Here is a 10,449-nt window from a genome sequence, read left to right on the forward strand (position 1 = left end):
ATATTTTGTTTTCCACAAGTGATATTGATATCAATCCTTTGTTTAGCAACGTAGACGTCCAACATATTAAAAGTGTGCATTGAAAAATCATAGGAGAAAGTTCTATATAGAGTTAAAGCGCCTGATTTATCTGGAATCCACGTAAAACTCCTCGCATTTGCAAAATAATCCAATGCCACAGGATTAAGAAGTTCATCAAGTGTCTTGTTTGATAAATGGACTTCAAAATTGAAAACCTCTTTTTCTAATTTCACTAAACGAGATAAAATCTCACCGATATTGGGAGGGATTTTAACTTCACAATCATTGCCGAGTTCCTTCGCATCGATGTTTAGTGATATCAGTGTGATAATAAGAATGATTGAAAGAATAAGAGAACTGGTTGCTGTTGTTGTCGTCTGCACGGCAGCCATATTTGGTTATCTGTAAAAATATGAAAAAATAGAGCATATTAAGTAATGAAGATTCAACTCCGTTTCTTTATTTCATAGACATTTGCAATGTTACGAAATAATCATAAGTGTTGTGGTCAATGTATCTGAGAAATCAATGCATTTTTCTGTTGCCGAGTACCTCTTTTATGGTTAAACATATCCCCGTTTCAAGGTCAATATTTTCTATTCAACGGTTGCAGGAGATTTTCTATTGCATTCGATGCTACCTAGTTCAAGGTATTAAAATTAGCATCATAACTGAATCAAGTTATATTTGAACTGAAAATACGGAGGTTTTAATGTAGATGGTAAAGATATATGAAATGAGTATGAATTTCATTTCAAATAGATTCAAAATGGAACGCTAAGAAATGACCATGTATGAGTACGTTTCTAGTAGACCTGAAGATGATAGTAACACAGAGATGAAACGAAACCCCTTTTGGACTCATGACCGATACATCACACTAGGCTTCGAAAGATATGCATTTACAGTCCAAGAACGGGAGATTGCTACTAAATACCTAATCAATAAAAGAGACATTGAAGCCATTGGCGTTCTAAGGGGCAGCTGAAAATATAGATGAATCATCGTCATCATCATCATCGTAGTCGCTGTCATCATCGTCCTTGTCATCTTCATCATAATCCTCATCATCCTCATCATTTCACGTCTGCTTTTCATGCTGGCATGGTTTGGACGATTTGACAGGAGCTGGCTAGGCAAAAGCCTGCACAAGGCTTCAGTGTATGTTTTAGCATGGTTTTTAGGGCTGGATGCCCTTCCTAACCAACAAGCCGGAAGAGTGTCAGGTTTGGCAAGATTTTTACAGCTGGATGCCCTTCGAAAATACCAACCACTTCACAGTGTGGATTGGTGGCTCTTTACCTGGCACCAACATTTGCAGGGTCACCAAGTAATTTGCAAGACAAATATTCTTTCAGACGGGGAGGGAGCATTGGAAGAAGTGATGTTGTGCCAGATGAAGAGAGGTTGGTGTGACAGAAACAGGTGTGCATTCATGCTAAGGTAAGCGTAACAAGTCAGATATTGTTGTCTGGGGCAGGCAAGAAAAAGAATGTACCGTCGTACAGGTCGGTTGCCCTGCTGATGGGAATATCTCTTTGAAAATCAAAAACAAAGAAGGTAATTATGGACAAATGCATTGTAACTTCCAGCTTCTATATCCAGATTATGAATTTGCATTCATTCCAATAATAATCCTTTCTACATTAGGCCTGAAATATTTGCGGGAGGAGCACCTCGATTACATCGAAAGAGATACTTGAATACACAAAAAGCTCAGCCAAGAATTAAGAATTAGTTAGAATGTTTTAGAAAAATGCAAGATGCTGTGCAATAACGCAGCCCTGTTGAAATGTTTGAGGAAATGCAAACACCAGAAATATATGACTACACAGCGAAAGAAAACGCTCGATATTCTGCGGCCCGGAAGGATTAAAACCGAAACCTTTTCTGTAGATGAATGGAAACAGTTCTTGGAGTTCTAATATATTCTAGTTATCTTAGGTTACCCCTCACAAGAAACCACTGGTCAAGTGACGAAGATCTGGGTGTGCCATTAATCAAAACTGCTATTACAAGAAATCCACTCCAGCATCTTTAAAGCACCATTCACTTCAGAATAACGAAAATTGTGAGGAGAATAAAGATGATAAATGTTATGCAGTTCGTTTTCTCTTTAATATGGTTCAGAATTCCTTCAAGAGATTCGAAATTTTTGAAAAGAGTCTGTCAGTCGATGTAATGGTGGTCAACTACTATGGGGGCATAATTCACTCAAACAATTTATAAAAGGGAAACCCATAAGATTTCGTTACAAATTTTGGGCATTGTGCGGTGTTTCACAATTTTTGTTACAACTTTGATCTGTATTGTGGCAAGAGAATTAAAAAAGGACCCGAAGACGATCTTCCACTTGGAAGGAGAGTTTCTTGGAGTGGTAGATGATCCTTGGTCACAATCCGTATATTTTGATAATATATTCACAAAGTATGATCTGTTAGTGCACCTCGGGCAAATGGGATTTGAAACAACTGCTACGAGAGATAATTGTCTCAAGAGATGTCCTCTAAAGGAAAGAGCATTGATGAGAAAGGAGCCAAGATGTTGATATGATTATAGATTTGAAATCAATAATGAAATCTTTGTAGTTAGTTGGCTTGACACTAAATATTTGAGAATTGGGACTAATCCTGATTCAGTCGAACCCATTTGCAATGTACAACGCTAGAGTAAAGGAAGTAAAAGCAAGGGCAATGTGACCCGACCCCATGTTTGCGGCTCATATAACAATTGCATGGGTGGAGTTGACAAGCCCGACTGGTTGGTGTCAAAATGTGCAACCTCAATTAGACGCATAAAGTGGTGCAGACCATTGTTGGCTAGAGTTATTGATAGGACTGTTGTCAATGCATGGACTATTTACAAACTGATCAACGAGGGAAAGGAGGAAACATAAATATTTACTCGATTTCAGGAGATATCTATGCGTTTCATATCTAAAGCTCTCCACTGCTAAGCAATCTGAACAATAAACAAAGACGATCACACCATCCACACCAATTGCTGACGTTCAATTTGATTTGAAAGGCCATATAATAGCTAAACGAGATCAGCAACGACGTTGTCAAAATAAGTCGTACAACAGGAAACCACTAAATTATTGTGAAAAGAGCAACGTCACCCTGAGTCTAGACTGTTTTGGCCCATTTCCTTAAGGCATAGTCTTATAAATTGATTTCTTTCAATCTTTTATATTTTTGCAGTTTTTGTATTTCAGTCTATTATTTCGCTGTATTCTTTCAAAAACTTTAGCCATTTTACATACAAACTTTAATACCAATAGAATATATTAACATATAACATATGAGGGATTTTGACTTTATGAATATATCACATTGAGCCAGGGTCCTCTTTATGGGAAACCCGTCTATTTCCATTTCTACTTGAAGTAAAGCAGTTTTTATAATTGATTTTCTTTCATTTTACCCTTTTTTTTCAATAATCTTTGAAAATTTAAAAGTAATATTCAAACATTTCATTACTCTGGAATTTAATGGGTTAAATTATCAAAAACAGAAGAGAGAGAAATATATATATATGTAACATACATACATGTACCGAGCAATTGTTAATAAAGAAAACTGAGGTGTCAGAGGTGCGAGAGCATAGGAGGAAGTGAGTTTCATTGTGGCTACATTACAAGAAAACCTTTCACTGTGTTCCCTACTCATTGATGCCAGAAACCCCTCAACTTGCTAAAGTTCCAGTGAGAATAGTCAAAACCATAGAAGAGCTGACTTCATCGTAGTCCACTATACTAAAATTAATCACAGAGAATTACTGTATGATCACTGATATCGCAAATGTATATTCTAAGGGAACAGCCACTCTATGATGATGTTTATACTTTGTGTAAACCCTTCTTCATTCATGTTAAGGAAGTCTGTAGGATATCTCCCTGGTTCACAAGGAAACAGAAATACCAAAATTACACAGTGTTTCTTTGTGACTGACTTAAAACTTTATGCAAAGAATATGCATGAGATGAAAAAGAGCCTTGAGCTAGTTACAACATCCTCAAAGGATGTAGGGTTGGAGTTTGGTCAGTATAAATGTTGTCATATGGTTGTGAAAAGGGGGAATACTTTAAACCAAACTAGTAGCATCTCCGTCAATAATTTAACTGTTTTCCCTGTATCTGGTATCTAGGGGTGGATGAAAATATATCTTACATTGGCAACTGTAACAAAACACCTTTCACTAAACAATATAAACATCGATCATCAAAGCAGTTTATCATGGACCAATAGCTGGATTGCTACCTCCCACTTTGAAGGGTATGCATTTGCAATGCCGGATCAGGAAATATCAACCATACATACATACATACATACATACATATATACATACATACATACTTACATGCATGCATGCATGCATACACACATACGTACATACATACATACATACATACATACATACATACATAATACATACATACATACATACATACATACATACATACATACATACATACATACATACATACATACGGACAGGCTGGCTCGAAGTGACACGTCGCGTATTTAGTATGGAAGACTATTTATGGAAGATACGATGAATACTATCTCCATCTTTGAAGCCCTGTTAAATAACTGGTTAATCTCCAGAAGAATTAACTGAAGGAGCCTTTTATTAAAGATTGTATTGATTTTCGACTGAAACTTGAATTTAGCATGCAGAGATTTACTAGAAACAACATGGCTGGACTCAACATCAACAACAACACAACCAAGGAACAGAAGAAAAGCAACAGCTCAACAGATAAACGCAGGACACTCACTTTCGAACTAATGTCTCTGAAACCGGAGCAAAAAGTTGTCAGTGACAAATCCGGAAGTCAGAAGAGAATAACCAAGAGAAAAACAGTAAACAAAAGAGTTAAGCGAAACCAGGCAGCAGTATACAGTGACATGAGAAGAGGTGCAGTGAACATTACAGAAACTTCTTCACGAGAAGACAGAGACCTCTTCTGGAGGAAAATATGTTAAACCACAAAAATAATAATAATCGTCTTTCTGAGTCTGTCACTTTGAATGGTATACGTAGAACAAATACTGGAAAACAAAATGTTTGCCAATTTCTTAAAAATCTCAGTAATATTTCTCAAACATCGAAATGAATTTCCTCCGCGTTTTCCTGATTAAGGCAGAACCTAGACAATAGGTGTAGACAGGCTGTACTATCATAACTAAGCTTGAACATGAGTGTGTGATTTGCAATACTTGTAGAATATATAAATATAAAATTGTAAATGCATTTGTAAAGAACATAATGGAATCAGTCAGGGGAATAACCCATTTAAATATACATATATATATATAAACTTTTCTGGGTGTGACTAAAGTTGTGAGATGACTGTATGTATAATTTTTTTATTTTTTAAGTTTTAACTTTTATATTTTTAAATTAATTTTATGTATTGCCTTATGTTTTTCACTATTTGATTTGCCTAATAGTGGTTTTATCTCTAATTTAATATAATATAATATATATATATATATATATATATATATATATATATATACATACATACATACATATACAGGACAGTGATTAAATGCAGGAGAGTCACCTAAACGCACCATTGCACCCTAAAAAGTTGGTTGTCATTGTATGGTCGTCCGCGAAGGGAGTTATTCATTATTCATATTTGCAACAAGGGAAAACGGTAACAACAACATCGTATTGCTAGGAAATTGATTGTATGCGTGAGAATTTGAAAAAGAAGCAACCCAGACTAGTGAAGAGAGATGGCCCAATTTTGCTCCACGACATTGCACGTGCTCACTCTCCACAAGCTACGGTCCAAATGTTGCAAATCCGGAATTATGAGATTTTGCAGCATTCTCTGATATCTCTCCAACTAATCATCACTTATTTAAGCATATTGCCTATTTCATAAACAATAAAACATTCGTGAAGAGAGAAGAGGTGATTGAAGCATTCGGACAGTTTAACACAGCAAAAGATGAAACTCATACTGCCGAAGAGAAGAAGAGGGCAGAGCAAGGAACAAGAAAACCCACAAAGAAACAAATTCTGCGGTCAGGAAGGATATATTCGAAACCTTTTCTGTAGATGAATGGAAACAGTTCTTGGAGTTCTAATATATTCTAGTTATCTTAGGTTACCTCTCACAAGAAACCACTGGCCAACTGACGAAGATCTGGGTGTGCCATTAATCAAAACTGCTATTACAAGAAATCCACTCCAGCATCTTTATAGCACCATTCACTTCAATATAACGAAAATTGGGAGGAGAATAAACATGATAAATGTTATGCAGTTCGTTCCCTCTTTAATATGGTTCAGAATTCCTTCAAGAGATCCGAAATTTTTGAAAAGAGTCTGTCAGTCGATGTAATGATGGTCAACTACTATGGGGGCATAATTCACTCAAACAATTTATAAAAGGGAAACCCATAAGATTTCGTTAAAGATTTTGGGCATTGTGCTGTGTTTCAGAATTTTGTTACCACATTGATCTGTAACATCGATCATCAAAGCATGAAAATATATCTACCATTGGCACCTGTAACGAAACACCTGTCACTAAAGAATATTACAGCCAAATAAAGAAACTTTGGACCTCAGAACTTTCTACATTCAATGAACCAGTGTCCCACAATGTGTTTGCAGTGCCAGTACTAGTCCCAACGTAGACCTCCCCTACCTAAAACGAAAACAAGGTGGCAGAGGCTTAACATCTATCCCAAATGCCTTTCAATGTCGCATCATATCCCTTCGGGAACATATTTTACACACCAATTGTCGACGAGCATCCCTTGACCAAGTTTGCATACATGAAGCTAATAACATCATAAGTCTTGGAAGGCAGCTCCTTGAGCAACACTCTGTCTGATAAACTAGAATACATGCTCAAATAAGCCGCACGACTCTACTGCAACTTATCATCAGATGAAAGGATGAGCCTATGTAAGCAGACGACCATGCATGGATATGATAGTAGAAAGCTCCGTGATGATAGTAACATCGATCATCAAAGCTGTTTATTATGGACCACCAGCGGGATTACTACCTCCCACTTTGAAGGGTATGCGTTTGCAATCCAGGAATAGGAAATATCAACCAAGTATCTGATGAACAAAAGGGATGGAGATGTAGGTAAAGCATTCAAATGTGACAACCGATGCAGAATTTGTGGAGTTCACACTGAAGATATCCCCCACACCTTAAGCAGTTGTCCGAAAATACCATCACCTTAAATGTCACATGACGTTGTAGCTAGGACACTCTATAAGGAAATCCGTGGTAAGCATAATCCCGAGAAGAATGAATAAGAATCCACAGTATGGTAGAAGTCATAGCCACACGTAACAAAAAAGAATACTGATGGAATGTCCCAGTGTAGACCACAAAAAACTGTAATCCCAACAGACCTGAGAGAATGATTTGAGATAGAGAAGAGAAACTGTGTACAGTTGTGGCAATTAGCTGCCCAGCAGATGTGAACATAAAGCTGAAGATCAATGAAAAAGAGTGTATCTATGCTGAACTATTGAGAAATCAGCAGTTTCTCTATTCAGATTACAAGTTCAGGTTTATACCTGTAATTATTGGGACTCTGGGACGTGTTACACAATGCCTAAATACCAATCTAGAGAAATTAGACTTCTCAAAACCAGAGAGGAGAAAGCTAATTTGAAGACTACAGATACGACCCATCACTAGAACTGTAAAAGTCTGAGAAACTTTCCAGAAGTTTATCATTAAATATATATGAGCATTTCTAGATATGTAACTATGTGCTTGAGAAAACGTACATAAAACATACAAATCTGCATATACATACATACATACATACATACATACATACATACATACATACATACATACATACATACATACATACATGCATGCATGCATGCATGTATACATACATACATACATACATACATGAATGTATGCATGCATACATACATACATACGTACATACATACATACATACATACATGCATGCATGCATTCCTGCATACATACATACCTACATACATACATACATACATACATACATACATACATACATACATACATACATACATACATACATACATACATACATACATACATACATACATACATACTTACGAACTCCAAGCGACACGTCGCGTATTTGATGTGGCAGACTATTCATCGAAAATATGATGATTACTATCTCCAACTCTGAAGCTAAAACTACCAGCCTTATCAAATAACTGGTTAATCTTTAGAAGTATTAACTGAAGGAGCCTTTTATTAAAGATCGTATTGATTTTCGACTGAAACTTGAATTTAGCATGCAGAGATTTACTACAAACAACATGGCTGGACACAACATCAACAACAACACAACCAAGGAACAGAACAAAAACAACAGCTCAACAGATAAACAGATTCTTTCTAGCTTTAGTTAGAGAAGAAACCGTAACCACAAAACTAATTTTTTTTCTTGGATTTATGAATTGAGGACAGATTTATTAATTGTTATAGAAGAGCTAAACAAAACCCTTTTGTTGGATGTTTGGTCAGATTGGAACCATACATGGACGATCTGCATCCACAACTAAATCATTTTACTGCGAAAGTAGCAATAGTAGTCAGGGCTATATAGCGGTGCCCCGACTAAAAATTTTCAAGAAGAAATAACTTTGATTTCGAAGCACTCTCTCGAAGAGAGAGAATTCTATATCAAAGTAAGCAAAAGACTGCCAGACACGGTATTAAAAGTTCACCAAGAAGAAGAGAAGAAGGAGATAGAAGTGATGTTTTGAAATAGCAAAAAGAGGACATTCAATTACGAACTGACCACTCTCAAACAGGAGCTAAAAGATGTCAGTGAGAAACCTCGAAATCAGAAGAGAATAACCAAGAGAAAAACAGTAAACGAAAAAGAAAAAATTAACCAGAACCAGGCAGCAGTATACAGAGATATTGAGAGGAGGAGTAGTGAACATCACAGAAACTTCTTCACGAGAAGACATAGACTTCTTCTGGATGAAAAGGTGTTAAACCACAAAAATAACAATAACAAACAGAAAAGGAAAGGCAACAGCATTTATAGGGATTCCAACCCCAGAGAGAAAAAGAAAACCAGATTGATTCATGCTTTATCCTCAGACTGACACCTCGTCTCACATTAAACTCATTCAAAGAAAACAAAATGCTAAAAACAACAGCCAAATATCTCTCAAATCCTTCCTTCAATTCTTAGAAAGGAGATACATTGGTGGACAATGCATGTGAATAGAGAGGGTGGTGGTCAAGGTTAGAATGTCTTGTATCATAGATCTACTCCCGCAACACTGACATGTTGCTAAACCAAGAAAATAATAATTCTCTTACCTTTTGCGAGTCTCTCGATTTCAATGATATACGTACAACAAATACTGGGAAACAAAAAGTAAGCCAATTCCTGAAAAGCATCAATAATACTTCTCAACCAACAAAACAACCTTCCTCTGTGCTTTCCTGATCAAAACAGAACCCAAGTGGTGGTAGACAGACTGTATTGTCAGAACTATGCCTGAATAGGGGTAAACTATTTCCTGTGCATGTGAAATATATAAATATATGTGTAAAATTGTAAATCTATATCTGTAAATAATGCATTAACATCATTCATGCGGATAACTCAGTTTTATACATGCATGCACAGTAACCCGAGAAGCTTTAGTCACCCCTGCACATTTCAATAGGCTTATTACTTTTAGTAAATTGGATTTTCCAAAATGTTATTTTTAACACTAGAAAACTCAAACAATCTTGTCTGTGTAATCATTTCTCTTGACAGTCATGTCCAAATTCATCTTCAGATGCCAAATAAAAATGACAAAGAAGAAGCATGAGAAACGAGCACAGATTGAAATTTGGTAAAAGAATGGAGAAATGTGTGAGTAAGACAGCAGCTGATTGGTCTGTAACTCCATCAACTGTTTCAAGAATTCAGAAAAGAATTGAAGAAGGTTCATAAAGAAGGCTTCACCTACAAGAAGTAGCCGAGAATGTTCCCTGACATCAAACTCAGCCAACCTAAAGTTAATACATCAGAAATTATGATACTGTTAGTTTAGACAATCTAACTGAAATAGAAGGTTAAGAATAGATTAGTTAGGTTTTTTTCGTAGAATGAGCTTTCACATTGTTTTTGACGATGAGTTAACTAAGGCTAACTTCTTAGATATTACTCTTAATTTACAAAATAACTCGTACTTCCCATACACCAAACCTTCCACAAATATCAATTATATTAGTCCTTCCAGTAATCTCGCTAGGGCAATTAATAAGAATTTAGTTAAAAACATTTCAGTTAGATTGTCTAAACTATTCGCCAATGTTGACATTTTTAACGACAAGGCAGAATTTTTATAACTCTGCTTTAGTTAAAGCAGGATATAAAGAAAAAGTTACATACATTGATTCTGCTCA

The 10,449-nt window shown here is 36.0% G+C and overlaps 1 long non-coding RNA gene across 1 annotated transcript; it reads right to left on the bottom strand.

The window, feature by feature from the left end:
• Positions 1–253: 253 nt before the first annotated feature.
• On the bottom strand, positions 254–9,589 carry LOC118761637. The gene is made up of 2 exons (XR_004997528.1): positions 9,367–9,589; positions 254–423 (listed from the first exon to the last, which is right to left on the bottom strand). It is a non-coding gene; the product is annotated as an uncharacterized LOC118761637 (long non-coding RNA).
• Positions 9,590–10,449: the final 860 nt, after the last annotated feature.

This window comes from Octopus sinensis, unplaced genomic scaffold (assembly GCF_006345805.1).
Source record: "Octopus sinensis unplaced genomic scaffold, ASM634580v1 Contig15900, whole genome shotgun sequence".
Taxonomy (NCBI): domain Eukaryota; kingdom Metazoa; phylum Mollusca; class Cephalopoda; order Octopoda; family Octopodidae; genus Octopus; species Octopus sinensis.